The sequence below is a fragment of the Lampetra planeri genome, chromosome 36, assembly GCF_965212315.1.
Source record: "Lampetra planeri chromosome 36, kcLamPlan1.2.h2, whole genome shotgun sequence".
NCBI classification, from domain to species: Eukaryota; Metazoa; Chordata; class Hyperoartia; order Petromyzontiformes; family Petromyzontidae; genus Lampetra; species Lampetra planeri.
The window spans coordinates 106,364-124,007 of record NC_136142.1 but is presented as its reverse complement, the minus strand read 5'-3'; the positions used below and the strand labels follow the sequence as shown (position 1 = coordinate 124,007).

The 17,644-nt window shown below is 47.1% G+C and overlaps 1 protein-coding gene across 3 annotated transcripts in view; it reads left to right on the top strand.

Moving 5' to 3' along the window:
* Nucleotides 1–17,644, top strand: part of LOC144730639 (chloride channel protein 2-like) — a 101,908-nt gene that overhangs the window by 17,549 nt on the left and 66,715 nt on the right. The gene's annotated exons all lie outside the window — the stretch shown is intronic.

The following is a 17,644-nucleotide window of genomic DNA, read 5'->3' as shown; positions in this document are numbered from 1 at the left end:
ATATGCGTTACTGTGCACGGCCGCAAGTTTTGGTTTCATATTTTACCGTATCGTATTTTACTGTCTCCTAGTTTAGCCCTATCCTAGTTTACCGTATCATAGTTTACAATATTATATTTTACCGTATCGTATTTTACTGTCTCCTAGTTTAGCCCTATCGTAGTTTACCATATCATAGTTTACAATATTATATTTTACCGTATCCTATTTTACTGTCTCCTAGTTTAGCCCTATCCTAGTTTACCGTATCATTGTTTACAAGATTATTTTTTACCATATCCTATTTTACTTTCTCCTAGTTTAGCCCTATCCTTGTTTACCGTATCATAGTTTGCAATATTATATTTTACCGTATCCTGTATTACCGTATCCTATTTTACCGTCCCAAATGATGAAGTCCACGCGGGTCGCAGAAAGCAGGCGCATGACATTTCTGCTTGTGGTGTGCATGGTTTTCTCGGAGCACTCTCCGCGCGTTCGCGATCTCCCTGCCACGGGCGGGTGTGGCACACGCGGGGTGACCGATCGGAAGCAGATTCACGCCGCGTGACTTGGTGCTGTCCATGCCAAGATACGCCCCGCGCCATCCGACACCTTCCCCGCATGCAGCTCGCCGGCGCATGGCGCCCCACCGAAGCAGAATCTCTGGGCTCTGGCTCTTGGTTGAGCGACCCTTGGCTACAGATCCAGGAGATCATCTCACTGAGGAAGGAGAGGGATAGGCGAGGGAGGTGGTGGCACAAAGTAATAGGATGATGCCTGTATGTCTGTAGTGTCTCTAAATTTCCACGTGATAAGCAACTTCATTGAGCTATCATTTGTGGCCAGGTCGCTTCTGAAAAAGAGCTACATAGCTCAGTGGGCCTTACCTGGTAAAATAAAACGTTTTGTTTCATTACCGCAATGGTAATTATGAAAGTGGGTCTGCCGGATGTAACAGGATCAGTGAGATATTCCCAAGGAGATCTGCCACCAGGGTTGACTGAGATGATCAATGTGAAGGATTTTGCCTGAGTAGAGAGAGACCAAGAGAGGAAATTCAAGGTGCCTACTTTGAGAGAAAGAGTAGCCATCATCTGCTCACTTATAATGGTGTTGGCTGTTCGAAATTTCACACCATTTTCTCAAAGCCAGACTCACTCCTGCGATAATCAGACACCAACGTAACTCCCGTGAACACGGCTACCCGGCGCTGGAGAAGGTAGCCGAGGCGTGCGATGCCTGCCCGGGGGGGGGGGCCTGTGTGTCTCCTGGAGAGGTGCGCATGGCCGTAGGTAAGTGTCGCATTAACCAGGCCACGTCCGTAAAGCTGGCGGGCCACAGCCACGTGCCTGGGGGAAGTGATGGTGGCGCACGGAGGCTGTGACGCTGTCCGATTGCAGGCTCGGTGTATCCTGACAGGGCGACGCAGTGCCAGGAAATATAATTAGCTCATCATTAGACCTGAGAGCCGATGGCCACTGCTCCTGTTACGGGACGCCTTGAAGCGGCTGGGCTTCATGCGGGCGCTTTCCCGGCATACTCATCGTCTCTCGCCGGCCACAACAGCGGCAGCAGCAGCAGCGTGAGGGCGCATGGGGCCGAGCGCTGGAGCTGGCCATGGTGACGCAGGGCAGGTAGCAGCGAGGGCTGCCCCCGCCTGCCCGGCAGCACAGATGTGATAGCCAGACGGCCGCATCTTGTCGCTCAGAATAGCTCTGAAATCCATACCTTGCCATCTGAGTGAGTCTCTGGCACTCGCTGTACCTGGATTAGCCGCATTGGCGGAGCAGTGCATGCACCACGGAGAGTGAGGAGGAGGCGAGACGTGCGGAGACATGCGAAGAGGCAACTCCACCGCGCCGCGCTCACTACGGTGGTGAGCGGCCGGGAGCCACCTGGGGGCCATCATGGTGCAGCCCGACGGCCTTCCATGATGGCTACGGGGGCCGGCGTTGAAGAGATAGAGCGGTGGGCACGCGGCGAGGAGAGCGGAGAGGAGGAGGAGGATGGAGCAGCGGTGCGCTCGGTGAGTGAGTGTCCCCGGTGCTAACGGCTCTCACGTGCATGCGTGTCTGCGTGCGTGTTTGCTCGTGGAGTTGTGCATGTGCGTTCATATGAGCATGTCTATGTGCATGTGTGTGTGTGTGAGAGTACGTGTGCATGCGTGTGTGCGTGCATGTGTTCATGGGGGCCGTAGTGTCGCGGTTAGCGCGCTGCGCTCCGAACCTCGCGACCTGAGTTCGATTCCCGCTCACGGCCAACACCAGTGACGATTATCTAATCTGGTCCTGGGCCTCCCCCAGGTCGACTCAGCCTCAAATAAGTACCTGGTGCAATGTGTAAACATTGGCACGTGATGTACATACATTATATATGTTGATTAACTGTGAATAACCCAACCAATAATCGATATCCATTGTAATTTATATTAACCCCTCCCCTTTGGTCTTAGAGGGATAAATGGGATAAATACATTGAGTTTCCACGACAAACCTTCCTAATTGGCTGTGTCGGGTGGTGGCTGGTTTAACGACACATTTATATTTATGTGATCTAACCCAAAAAAGCCTCTATTATGAATAATATTGGTCGCGAAAGCCTACGTGTTAAACTGGGTGTGATGTTGTGATTGGTGGTTAAACACAGCATGGATGGGACAAAACAGTGGCTGGTATAGACCAAGTCCTCAATATGGGAGGAGAAATCAACGAGTGAAGTTCACAAGAACATGAAAAGTCCACAGGAACATGAATGTATAGATGCAAGTGTGTAAGTTGAACTTCTTTTCCATTTTACGTCGCCAACCATCCTAATGGTATTAGTGATAGAAGAGCAATGAGGCGACTGAGCGCCGCCTGTGCGTGACAGAGCGAAGTGAATCACTGAGCCTGAGTAATACATGTGGCTGCATATTTTTCAAATTTTTTTAAATTTTTAAGTTTTCAGAAAATGTGGAATTTTCCTTCTTTAGGCAGAAGTGGAGAGAGCCCAAAGCGCCGCTCGGGTTTGGAACTTCACCGTCTCATGCACCTCCTCTCATCGTGCTCCCATTGTCTCGTGCTTAGTGTCTGACGGGTGCCTCATTGTCAGAGGAAACAATATCGCCTATTCATTACAACACAAATGAAAGCATCATTGTTTGATAGATTTCTGCAAGCCTTCTGTGTTGTGTTCTTAAATAATTTCCTGTAATTAATTCTCTCAGTCATGTTATTGTGTCATCAGCAAGTCTCACATGGTATGTTTGTGCTTTTATTTAGCCACTCCAATTTTTGGAGAGAAAAAAAAATCGAGTGTCGTTTGTGATTAACGTCGACAAAAGTGTGGCTCCTTGACTGACCCCTTCTAACCCCTTCTAACCAGGGTCAAATCAACTGATTCATTGGTGATGCCGCTGCTGCATTGGCACAAGTACAAATAATACTAACTCAACACCTTCATCAGTCATACTTTGGCCTTAAAAATAAAAGTATATTTATCTTACCTTCTATCTAATATGTGCGTTGAGTTAATGTATGATTAATAATTAGTTTGTTTTGAGTTAGATCATCGTGTAGTCGGTGTGATGTCAGCGTTAACCCCCACCACCACCCAGTGCAGAGCCAATCGTGGCGTCTCGCGAGGGCAGACGCCCCAATTGCGTTGGGTTTGCAGCAAACCACCGGATTGTTGAAGAGTGAGCAACATGTTTTAGTTTTTATTTATTACAGCCAGCATCATCAGGTTTATACAAAGCTCAGCTCTTGCGTGCGTTTGTGTTTTGCTCTCGATAAATATGAGATAAACAGAGTTGTGTACAATAAGTTCGTTTAACGTTTGAAGATGTCTGTCAGAGAGGCACAACTGGGAAACACATTGTATGGAGTGCGAACACTGAGGGCTATATTGAAGTCGGGCCGGGATTTGCGTGATGACGTGTAGATGTGGACATGAGCAGCTTGGAGTACTTTTGTAAAGCTGAACTGAATGAAGATGAACAAATCGATGTGCCCAACGGTGAAAGTGTTTAATGAGTGTGCATTACCTTCTTTGACATATGGATTAGAAATAATTTAATTGACAAAATACATGGTACAAAAGCTGAAAAGTTTGCAACGAAGTGTGGAGAGGTACATCCTCAGAATGACAGTAAGAGGTAGAGAGAGGGGCATGTGGATCCGAGAACGTGTGCACCGTCATCACTTCATATTGCCAGTTCGGAGGCATCATATTGGGCAGGAGACGTCATGTCTAGAAGGGATTAGTTCGTTTTTATTATGCTTGTTTACCCAGGAAAACCTTTTTTTCAGGAGGGTCCTGCCAAGTTTTTGCAGTAGCAGGCAATGGTTGTTATGTAAATCCCGATTGAGTAATTTGCGGAATAGTTTCTAAAGCTTGGTAAATTTGGACCGTGACACTGGCACACAATGGCCTACCCTTGCGAATGACGTCATGGGGATCATTAGCATTCACTGTGAAGCAGACGGCGCTCAGTATCAGATGGTTCATCAGGGTGGCAGCTAGATTCAAAACGCGAACCTCTGCAACAAACAGAGCGCGTTACCTCTGGGCCATGACATTTGCTCGTGTGCCGGAGCTGGATGGATCGTTACATCGCTGCAACACGGGCGGCAGTGAGAGGCCTTCATCCAGCAGTGGCTCCATCACGGCCGATAATGATTGAAAGTAGAAGTGATTTTTACAATGCATCAACAAACGATTAACTTCTCACAGCCCCTTTGAGAAACCATTAAGCGTAAAACGTTAGGAATTTGAGTTTAAAACTCAGAATGGCTGCGCCAGTCAGAGCCCGCGTGAATACCCAGGCCGGCCTTTCTCCTCGTGTGAGCAGCGCTCTCAAGGGAGTGCGTGCGTGTGACACATCCCATGCGCGAGCTTCAGCCATCCCATTCAGCGCGCCTTCTAATGTAACGACGTCAGAATCCAACGAGAGGAGAAAATGCGCTTGCCGGGCTTCCCATGATAATGGAGCGATGCGAGCATTTCTTGTTGCAGACACGCGTCCCTCTGTGGCTGCGCTTTGTGAGCGTGAGCTCGAGTCTCCTCGTTTAAGGAGCCAGCAGCCCCTGCGGTAGCGTGCGAAGCAGAGAGTGCGTGCCCCAGGCAAGGCAGAGGGTGTCAATTTACTAACACAACTTAATTCCTTATCAAATTATTATTTCAACGCTGCTCACACACTGAGACATGGTAAAACACAATGTGTCTGATCGCAAAAACTTCACATGCACTGTCTCTCACCGTGTTTGTGAACATAAGGCAGATCTGAAACACGGTAGGACCAACACTTGGGCCGTGACTGATCATTGTTTTAATGCGGTGGGCTCACACGAAATTTATTTCTCTAAGACGAAGGTACTTTGAAGCCATCCATATGTATAGACAGACACATTTTCAACTGAGAAGATGGGTACAAACTGAGCAATCATTGGAAGGACGTTATTAACCAGTTTAAGTCATAAGTGGCTGTGATGTTTCCATCCTACCTTTCGATGTTAGTAGTTATTTTCGTTACATTAACAGATTAAATTTCTAAATGTCTCACTCACACAGCCACCGTTGCTCGTTTTCCTCGATGGTGGCTCTCCGATCTTACATTTACATGCCAATTGTTCACTTTAACATGACTAGCCCTGCCCACTTCGCTTTTGACACGGGCTACACCCATTGCAAACCTTTAAAACAGCCTGCCTCAGCAGCTTTCCCGCTGATGACGATTGCTTGTGTTGCGATCGACACGTCGTAGTTTTTTGTTATTCTTTGTTATTTTCTTTGAACCTATCTACGTGACTTTACCAAAAGTACCAAGAATAATAACAAGAAAATACATACTATTCTCCATAAGTTAAGATCTGTATGTTGCACTTTTTTTTCCATCATCATCAGCAGCAGCCATAGCCAATTCAACGAAGGCCTTCCCAAGTCACTGCCACTTCTCGTGATTCTGCAATGTGATAATCCACTGCACACAAACTTCTCACTTCATCTCCTCGGTGGAATGTTTCTATTACCTTGTCCGAACAGTCATATGTAGACCCGAAAACAGAGTGCATGGTTAAGACACATGGACGCTACAGAACACCAACATCTATTGTGGACTCAGAACTCTTGCCCCATTTCCGTGGCCACTCGGAATGTCAGCCCAGGTACAGCCGAGTTCTGGCTCAGGATCAGCACCAGTGCCCAGGTCTGGGTCACCACACCCCATGAGCTGCAGAGGCACCCATGGGCCCAGCTTCTCCCCGACGTCCCTCTTCTTTCTTCCTGCCCTCCGTGGCTGGATTGCAGTGGGATCTGGACAGCGATCTTCAACAAAATGTAGTTTAAGGTCGGCATAGGTTGGGTTAGTCTAATATTAGATACAATCTTCAGTTGAAGCTTCGTGACTGCAGGAATCCATACTCTCTGGTTCTTTCGGTAAAGTCACGTAGACTGAAAAAATAATGAAATAAAAGTATGTTTTATTTTATTATTTCCATTCTACGTGACTTTACCGAAATAACCAAGAAGATTAATCCCTGCAGTCACGAAAGCTTTAAATCGAAAAGTAAACACGACGTTTCAGTCGCAACACAAGCGTCCGTCTTCAGGTGTGCGACCAAAACGTCGTATTTTCTTTTATTTCATTATTTTTTCTGTCTACGTGACTTTACCGAAAAAAAAAAATTTTTGGACTTTTCTACTGTGTAACCTTAACACAGACTGGGAGTTGAACAAAATGAGTGGCAGAATCTTGCTTCGGCATTCACCCCGTGATGTCACATCTGCTTGTGAGATCGTGGAACGGTTTGGAAACCCAGGGGCCCGTTTCTGGAACTGCAATGGGACCACTGTGGGCATGCTGGGCCACCATGGAGATTTCGGTCCTCAGACCCAGCCTGGTGCTGGCATTTTACCAACTTGCTTCTCCAAACCATAGCAATGAGGCCTGAGATACAGACAAGGATAGTAGTCTTAGTTTGTGAGTTCAGGGCCAAATTATTGGCGTTTGTTGAGATTAAGCCTTGATCCGTTGCATTACTCAGCTACTTTACACTGGACCTTACACAGGCAACACACAGGACATCACCTCTTCACATATTCAGCTACTCACGTTGAATTTTTAACGTGCAGTGAATTATAATATAAATAAAAATGTATAGCCCTTTGACAATCCACTGCTATATGAAGGCCTCCCTCTGCCATTTTGGTTTTAGGTGTTGTTTGACCATACTTCCCCATGCTGGTTAGTGTGGGTTGGTGAAGCGGCCACCCAGAACCGCTTTTTATACCACTGATCACTGGTGTTATCCGTGGCCAAATATGTAACTCAGAACACGGAGTTCACAGTGCAGTAGTTATGGCGAATGCCAATGGTAGTGCATTATCTAGAGACGCGAATACATCAAAGTCGTACATCTCGTCACATTTGAAAATGACATAACACTCATCGTTAATGTTGCGTTAAGCTCATGTCAGTTGCAGGCTACACTTGTCTTTGTGTTTGCGAACGTGCAAATGCGTTATTAAATCTTAAACAATAAACCTTCAACTATCTTCATGAGTGGGTTCATCTTCGTAAAGGGTCTCCCCATCTTCATTCTGAGTTCATGACGCTTGCAGTCCATAAAATCTGGATGCTTCCGTGGCTTGTAACGAAACAGAACATAATACTTAATTGGAAAAACAGTCAATGTTTATTTTTGGTGTTTAGGAAACTTGGCCGTGGGCGGTTTGCGATGCGCGCTGGTCACGCGGGAGTGGGGGTAATGTATTGATAGCGAATCGGTTTTAAATAGTTGGGTCGTGCCATCCGCCGTGCTGGTGCTGAGCATGAACCAAAGTGGTCCTCCACTTTTGATTGATCGCGGTGCATTGCTGTTTTTTCCCCGTAAATAGAGCCATTTGTATTTTAAAACAACATGTCCATGTGTGTAATACACGTTGGGAACGGTGGTATCGTGGTCAACGCACTGTGCTACGAATTCAGCGATCTGTGTGATTCCCGCTTACAACCAATAAGACTGATGAATAGCACCTCCGATTAGCATGGTTGGCTACATATGGTGCGAAAGAAGTTCAACATACATATTCATATTTTACAAGTCCCGAGCCTCCCCTAGGTCGACTCATCCTTAATTGGGTGCCTGGTATGGTGTGTAAACATCAGTACTGGGGAGACAAATGTGCTGGCCACCCACCCCTTTGTCAACCATGCTGGACTGCATACGTGCTCACGAACAGCCCTTGCCCCACAGTATGTTAAAGGCAACATGAGGGATCATTGTCTTTGTGTAATATATACCTGCATGTGTACACACAAATATACCCATGTATATATACACACAGACATAGACATATTGCTCAGGATGGCTATCCAGCCCAAAGGTGGAGTTTTGCTTTTCCTGTCTGAAAAAGAATTGTTTTAAATTTCACGTTCAAGTCAGTGCCAGTTTTGATATTGTAACATATACACGGTCATTGTCTAGGTAACATAATTAAAGCCCAGCACGCAGAAGCTTGTAAGTTAATGACTACATTACATAAGAGTGTTTTTTCAGCTTTCATGGTTTCTTAGTGTTCATACTCAGCAGGCTGGTTTAATAGATGTAACCGCCGCGTCTGACGTACCTGCCTGTTCCTTGACCACGCGTGCCGTATGTATATATGTTGTGCTGATGTTAGCTGGATGCGTGTGATCGACTAAGAAGCAACAATTGCACTCAATACTATGAGCATATAGGAAATAATTAGCACTGCCATACGACAAAACGATATCGAGTAGTCCGACGTTTCAGGTAATTGTCAACCATGCTGGACTTCAGATTCCAAAGAACACAGGATGAGATGTTACCAGGCCTTTAACTTTCCAGGTAGCTGGGTGTTGTCGATGGACTGTAGGCTACTACTTAAGACCAGGAGCAAGTGAGGGCTTCACTATTCTGGCAAATTGCCCGATGATGCTGGATGTAAATACCAGCGAAACGTCGTGCTACTAAAACATTGTAAATGTTGTGGATTCACTCTTCAACACACCGGTGGGCTAAAGCAGTGAACTATTTGTCTTTTGTCAACGTGACATTTTTTTACTGATTGGACGTGTCGGGTGGTGGAGGGTTACGACACATTTATAAATAACGCGATCTAACCCAAAAACTTTATTATGATTACAGTAGTCTTTTTGGTTAAACGGCGTCTGTATTCCATATTTCTTCTCATGATCGTTAATGTACAAATAGTTTACCCATTCGTAAACTTCAAACGTGAAGTAAACCATGAGAATGCACTAATAAACCAATTCGAAATAAAAGTAACATATTTTGTTGTGTGTTCAAGTAGCCGGGCAGTACTTTTTATGAAAAGTCAACATTAGCGTTTCCTGGAGGTCACCGTTGCGAACGTGCGCTGGGCATTAATCGGTGAGCGCGTTCACGCAAGGTGGCCGCGGGCTCGAGCAGGGGGGAGACATTGTTCGTTTTGTTCGTTTTGTTGGTCGCGCCCGCGGTGCCCGTCCTGGGCCCCCTGCACGCCCTCGCACCGCGGCAGCTCTAATTGTTTATTGCGCTATTCTTAATTCTTTAGCCCTCGCTCGCCCCAAACAATGATCTGTTTGGGGAAAGCAAAGGAACAAAGACGCGCGTAATCGCGGTCGTCCTGGAAATGCCCGCATAAACCCGCGTCGGGCCGCTGTGAGCGCCGTCGCCGTGTAATTGTCGTCTAACAGCAGGGGCATTGTTCTGCCGAAAATTGCGAGGAAGCGCACCTCCCTGTCCTTCAAGAGCGCAGGCGCGCACTGCTTGAAAACGACTCTGCAGGGCCAAGGGGCTGGCACCTAATGAGGCCTCACCTCCACGGGTGGGGGGCACACGGAAGCTCACTGAGAACCCTCGCTTTCCGTCCTAGTCGGGGGAGACATTTCGGCAGGTGAATAACGGGAGCATGTGAGAGCCAAATTTAGCGCGAGTGAGCGGCGCGCTCACCGACGCGCTCACCGACGCCTGGCAGCGCAGATGCGGGGAGAGCTGCTCACACCGTGGTGGCTGTTCGTCTGAGGAGCCGCTGCCCGTGCTGTGTCTTCTGATCGCCAACGCTTTTTAGCTGCGAAGTTTCGGCGGTAGAGGCTGCGCTGTGTTTCATTTTCGACGCTCGCCATCTGAGATTGATTGATCGCGGGCAGCCGTGTCGTACGGCAACTCGCGATCGATGATAACCCTGCGATGGGCAGTGCTGGGCGCGCACCAGACTCATCACCACAGCTCAAGCAAAGTACTCCTGGAAATGAGTTTTAAAACTCCATGAGGTTGTATTTCATAAAGAGGATTGCTCTTTACCAACTGATGATTTTACACTTTGTATGTATGTTGAACTTTTTTTGCAAGGTACGTAGCCAACCGTGCTATTCGTGAGTCCCTAATCCAGAGAAAGACAATATATTTTGCGAGTGTAGGCCATAGTAATGTTTCTGTTGGATGTAGCTCAGGACGCAGCTATTTAACCAAACACCATCTTCATTTAAATCACAAGTAAAAATAACTGAGAGCTCTGGACTGATTTTGCTCTAGACTGAGCTCTGCTTTGGACTGATTTCTTAATTTAACCGTGTGATTGCCCGCTGAGATTAATTTCTTGCTCCAGGGAGGCACGAGTAAGGCACAGTTATTTTTATTTGTGATTGAAATGAAGATGGTGTTTGGTTAAATAGCTGCATCATGAGCTACGTCCACCTCCAAGAGAAACATTACTATGGCCTACACTCGCAAAATATATTGTCTTTCTCTGGATTAGGGACTCACGAATAGCACGGTTGGCAACGTACATTGCAGAGTAGAGCTCTGGACTGATTTTGGTTCATGTTTATTATAAACAGCAAAAATCCTTCGCTGTGATGGCGATTAGTGCCATTGCTGGTGGTGAAGGCAATTGCTCCTTTTCTCTGATTACTGCACTAACTGCACTAACAGATACCGTGTTCAGCAGCATGCAGATGGTACCCTGGCTGGCTTGGCACTGTGCCATATTTTGTGACAACGGTGACAGCACCGACTTCGTTCACGTAAACTCGGCTCATTTACACAGCCGCCCTGGTGGCTTCGAGGCCAGTGCAATGGTCCAACAGTGCTGAAGTGAGGGTTCGCATCCGGGTTTCAGCTGTACATGAGAAAAACCAGGTCCTCAAGTGTAACGACTCGATTGTCTGAGCCTTAACACCGATGACCGTACTAAAACCATCTCATTTAAGTTGGTTTTAAACACAATTTTGCCAAATTCCACGTCTGAGAATTAAAATAATCGGGTTGACTGCAACTTACGGCTGAGTGGCATGCCACAGCGCAGTGACCAGAGCCACACACCACGTCACGGCAGTTTAAGCCAAACTCTCGTTCGTGGGATTATTTCATCATGTTTCAAGTTTATTTAGTTTAGCTAGCTGTGAACTTAAGTTACCAGGATCGTCTCATTTGCAAGGGTGACCTCGGTCACCAAAATTATAAAAGCTGAACAAATAAACTAAAGTACATCAACAAAGAAAATTGTTATCAGAACAATGAGAGCTGTGTCGTGTGATAAATCGAAATATTGCAGAAACATAAATCAATGTTAAATAATAACATTCCTATGCAGGAGAGAAAGTTTGTGTAGGGATCTTCTGCCCATGGGGGTTAGGTAAGAGGCCGCTCGGATGGATTACATTTCTCTAACACATGATGCAACACCGATAGCACAACAGGACTAAAATTGGAAGATTTGCTTAATTTTTAAATAAGTAAATTTAATTAAGTTAGCAAAAAAAGGAATGAAAACAACATCGACATTCCCGGTCAGTGCCGCCTTGAGAGGAATAAGACTGACCACGTGCTGCTGTCCCGCTCATTAAAACATCCTTCCGACGACTCCGAATAGGGGAAAGGGAGACAGGGGGGGGTTAGAGACCACAGCAAGGGGATTCGCCAGGAGAGAGCTGGAGTGTGGAGGATGTGAAACAGCGATGGGGATCTGCGAGACGATGGCGGTGTGGTTATTCCATCGCAGGATCGTGAGAGGTGCGGTGGCTTGGGAAGGCCTTCATCCAGCAGTGGGTTGACCATAGCTGATGATGATAACCCTGATGATGAGTATTTAAGGTTTCGCACAATACAGTGATTGACCTTGATTACGTGTTTTATTGTATTGTGAGTGTAACTTCTGTCTCCTTTCATAGAGAGCTGGTTAGCCTCCATGGGCTTTCATCTGGCTTTAACTAAGCATACTAATTAAATAATGAGACGGTGTTTTACTTCGATTTCCCGTGCCACGAAACTACTTCTGCACGTGAGAACACTGGGCCCATCTCACACCGCGGCTCACCACCCACACCACGAGTGCTACGCCGCTCGTGGCGATGAGTTGGGGGCGTCCGGGTCAGAGGGTGGCACTCCCCGCAGCGAGCGTGACTCTCCGCTGGCCGAGACCGAGGGAGCAGGGGCTGAAGTGGCAGCCCCGTTGCCTCGGGGCAACGGGGCTGCCGCCGCCGCCGCTATTAATAGCTCAGCAAAGGCCACTGTGCCCGTGGGAGTTTCTTCCGGCGGGTGCCGGGAACTTGACCTTTCCTCCGCCGCTGTGTTTCCATTCCCGGCGAATACCTTTAGTGGAAGTGCGCGCTTTAAACAAAACACAACAAGGCTGACGCGCTGGCTTGAAGAGTCACGTGCGGAGGGTGAACAGAGGCAGCCCCGAGAGTCACGGACTTCGAGCACAGGGCTGCTGACGCTACCGCCATCATCACCATTGCCATTGTTACTGTCATTATTGTGATCATCTTCAATTATTGCCATCATAATTAATTCGTAATATCATCATCAAACTATTAATCATCAAAACTGTCATCATCTATCAGTCAATCATCACCATCATGATATCATCAAATGGAATTTGAAACCAGTGTCCGGTTGCATAAAACACCACCAGTACTTCGTTTTGTCCTTTAAAATAGTCCAAATTAATGGGGATTATCCCTTTCTGTGTTTTATACAAGAGGGCATAGACAGTTGTGGTTACAAACAGGCACCCACACTCGGCTACCTTGAGCAGCCTCAGAGTCTCGAGGGGTGTGCACCCGTTGCCTTCGCAAACCCATAGATGGGGTTGGATGTCAAAAGTCGAGGTTTCCCACACACGATCTCATAGCGTCAATGGGTATCACCATCAAATCAGTGCCTGCGGAATCCCATTAATCTCTCGCAGCCATTATTAGACTACAAATAAAACTCGGTGTTCTTGCCTCTCAGCCAAGATGCTTCTGTAAAGTTCTCACCAAACTCACCCCCACCACGCCAGCCACATCATCACTTGTGGCAGCAGTAACAGCAGCAGATAGAGCAGCAGACACAGCAGCTGTAGCAGCAGATGTAGAAACAGCAGACAGCATCAGTAGACACAGCAGTAGCGGTAGCAGCAGCAGACAGTAGCAGAAAAAGCAGCAGCAATAGTAACAGCCTCCACAGCCACAGCAGCAGCATCGGTGGTTACCACGCCAGCGGCATTTTAGACAGAGAGATTGCCTCTCATTCCTGAGAAGTGTATTTCTCAAGTAAGAGCTCTGAGTGACTGCACTGGCTTGCCACTCTGCAAGGCTCACATCGCCACAGAGACCCCCTCTGTGGCGATGATGGGGCCCTGCTGGCTGCATGCGCGGACACCGCACTCAGACGACCGGGTTGAGGGACACGTGACCATGGCGGGATATTTGCGAAAATGAGCGGTGAGCGCTGCGCAACCACAACGCACCGAGAAGTGGCCATACCATACTAATGTGCTTGCTCGCTCATTCGTTGGCTCGCTCGCTTGGAATTCCCACAGCGGAATCCACTCCAGACGTGAGCGGGCACGGTGCCGCGAGCGCACGGGGTGACTTTCACGTGGCCCCGTGCATCCCGGGGTAATCGGCCAGCGCTGGGACTCGTCGAGAAAATTCCGGCACACGGCCGGCGCGCCCACAGAGGTGGCTCCCATCGTGCCGGGAGGAGCGCGCCAGCCGCGGTGCAGCGAGCGAGCGAGGCCCTTGGCATGGGTGCCCGTTTCTGCGCGGTGCGCCGCGTGACGGATGGTGCCAAGGGCTCACTTGAGAGATACGATGACTCTCAAGAGCTTGCACGCCGTTAGCAAAGCAGGACGCTGACAGCATGTGCCGGTTTTACAAGCATTGTGCGGTTAGACGGGCTGTGTACGCACACGCAAAGCAAGGGTACTTGCATCTCTACAAGGAGAACGTGTGAGGTCGGCCAGGAGTGCACGAGGGATGTTTGGCGCGTTTAACTCTGTACGAAGTGCGTTCCGCCGTCGAGGTTATATCACGCGTGCACACCGCCGACGCCACTTAATTGAGCACTTTTTAATCTGAGTTGGTCTGCTGACCTTATTGTGCACTGCGGTTGAGATTTCGGAGATGCATCAAATGTAGGAGGCAGTGCCAGGTCTCACCTGGTCTGCGATCCCCAGAGAAATTGGCCACTTTGCTACTTCGTCTGAATGTCTTGGATCAAACAAATGAACGAGGAGTGTAATTTGGTGTAAAACGATGGGACGATGGAAGCCCTTTGTTTCTGGGAGTGAGGGGGTGTGAGCACCGGCACGATGGCCTCTCCGCACAGCCGCGCTCCCCGCTCTCGGACACCACTGACGCACTCGCATTCCTACCGCCCCTGCCTTGGATGGGCTCCAGTTCTTTTTATAGGTAAAATTGGTAATTTTTCTTGCAAATTCTGTTATTGGTCACGTCCAGAGCACAGGGCTGCACTTCCCAACAAGCAGACTGCTTCCTCCCAGATACTTCTCCTTGCTGAGCCCTCATTGGGCCTCGACGTGGTCCCGGAGACCTTCCCATATTTAATTTTTCCCAGTTGGACAGAAAACATTCTTTATTGTTTTATTCGGTGGTTTTCGAGCTTCCTGTACTTGTTTGAAAAAAAAAATCCACTGTTTTGATTATGGGTCGAGGCTGAGCATTTTTCATAAATGGGCTCTGCTGGGCTGCACTGTGGGAATGGCGAACCGTCACGGGGAGCGTCGAGGATGGGCCTCCACACTGCCACCGCCGCAGTGGTGGTGTTGGCGGCGCTGGCGGCGATTGGACGGGGGTCGCGTGCCCCCTCTTGGGTCATGCCCCCTGCCGCAGCCCTCGCGGCCGGGACACCGTCGCTCGGAGCCGTGAGTACGACACGCGGCGTCGCCCCCGCTCCTGCCGAGCGACGCGGGCCGCCGTCAGGTGAACGAAAGCACGTCCCTGGGAGGGCGGTGTCCTGGGCACCTGCTCTCAAGGGCCGCGTAAACTTGTGCAATACGCTTCCGAATAATGTGCAGATGCAGAATTAGATTAGCGGCATTAGCCTTAAGCTGTCTAACCCATTTAAGTGTTCCTTGTGTGTGTTTGATAAGTATGTTAATGCTGGAATTTTATGAATGTGTTATTGTTACCTTGGTATTGTGCGTTCCCTTTTAGATTTGGTAAAGCACGTGCATCTGCGTTGCGTAATAAGTGCGTTATGTTGAGAAGAGGGCAAGCTCAACAGGTTTTTAAGTTCATGAGATCGCCCCGTTCATAACCCTATGATGACATGAGTTCACTCTGTCGCTAGGCAGGAAGGAGAGAAATTCTCCATTCACATGCTTCTATTTCTTCTGCATATAAATAATCATTGCTGTGAAATTGATATAATAATGTCAAAAATATGTGCATGTATATACAATATTGAGTATTATTTCTAAATATAGCAATCAATCGTTAGGGTGCCACTCAAAATTCATGTTTTTTTTTTCAAGGTCACGCCTGGTTTAATTTGTTTACTCGTGAAACTGAAGCCCTTGCAAGTTTAAAGACAATCCCTCAATATTTTATGGTTGCTGAAAGGAGCAAAAAATGCATTTCAGTCAAGACACACTCATAATAGAGGCACATATGTAGAGGAGAGGTGGAGGAGGAGAGTCCTTGGCAACTTGTAGTGGCTATGAACAGAGGAGAGGTGGAGAGTCCTAAACATTACCACCTGTCACCAGTCATCACTCGTTACCATTTGTTACCAGTCGTCACCAGTCGTTACCCATCACCAGTCGTTACCAGTTGTTACCAGTCGTTACCCATCACCAGTCGTTACCAGTTACCAGTCGTTACCAGTTGTTACCAGTCGTTACCCATTACCAGTTGTTACCAGTCTTCACCAAATTTAGACTTAAAACTTTCGTGACTGCAAGAATTCATATTCTTGGTTTTTTCGATTAAGTCACGTAAATAGAAAATAAAAATAATAAAATAAAAGTAAAATGTTCTATTAAAATAATGAAATAAAAATAATAAATTGAAAATAATAAAAGCAAAAAACCTACAATAAAAATAAATTTCTTAAAGGTTTTAAAAAATATAGTAAAATAAAAAAAAGTCACCAGTCGTCACCCGCGATCACTCGTCCGTCTAGAGGCCGACCGAAACTGAGTTTCTGGTTTCGGCCAAAACCGGCCAAAACCGAAACCAGACCGAAAGTAAAAAAATTTACTTTCGGCCGAAACTGAAGCCGAAACCGAAAGTTTAACTTCACTTTCGACCGAAACAGAAAGGTACATAACCGAAGTTACCGAACACAAGATTTATGAATTATGTCATGATGCAATGCTACTTTAATTAAAAAGAAATCTAGAACTATTCATTCAGAGCTTGCAGTAAGAGTTGCTAAATATCAAATCTTTAGGTGTTACTTGCTTAGTAATTATATCCAAACAAACGAATATTGTAGTTAAGAAACAACAGTTTTTACGCATTCAGCCAGACAGGCTGCCGTCTGTTGACCGGTCGTATATACATTAGCAGACTGTGGTTGCGGCTGTAACCTCGCTCCCAAGCTGTTGCTGCTGACGTGTGTGTGTGTTTGCAGCCTATCGCATTGGATTGTCTAGCGCCGACTGACCGGCCGATAGGCAGAGTGAAAGTTTCAGTTTCATTTATTAGGTATAGCCCTGTGAGCCATTCGGCTCTTGAATCGGGTGCAACTGCAACAAACAAAAAAACTTGAACAAGAAAACATCTTAAAGTGATTATGTGACTATGTGCAAACATAAAATCTAAGAAAAGACAGCAAAATATTGCAGAAAAAGCACCGTACACCAACGCTGTGTGCAAAAATCCCAGTGGGATGCAAGTCAAACAACAACAACAACCACAAGACAACTTAGATTAAGACCACCAGTCTAACTCCGCACAACATATAAAGCCATAAAAGCAATGTAACAGTGTTCATAGGAACTGTGACCGAATTTTCACAATAAACGACATAAACAACATGTACCACCAAACCCTGCAGCCATAGCTGGCTGCATGAGTCACTCCACAACAGCAGAAGCATCAGTCGGAGTATCAAACATTTTCAATGCACCTTTAAGATCAGCACACTAAATCAAAACACAGATCATACTTTGCAGCGGTCATCCGGAGCGAAACATTTTATTTTATTTTAGGCCACTGAATAGCAGTGGCAGCTAGGGGTGTACAACTCCTCTAGAGCAATTTTGAGTGAAGATCTCATAGGTAGTGATTCAAGTTGCAGTTTATTGGCAATATCATTCCAGACCCTGGGGGCATCAATAGCAAAGGCTCTTCCTGATAGATGTAGCACTAGCATTATATTCTAAAAATAGATCTTCAGTTGATGAATGACCGAAAGTC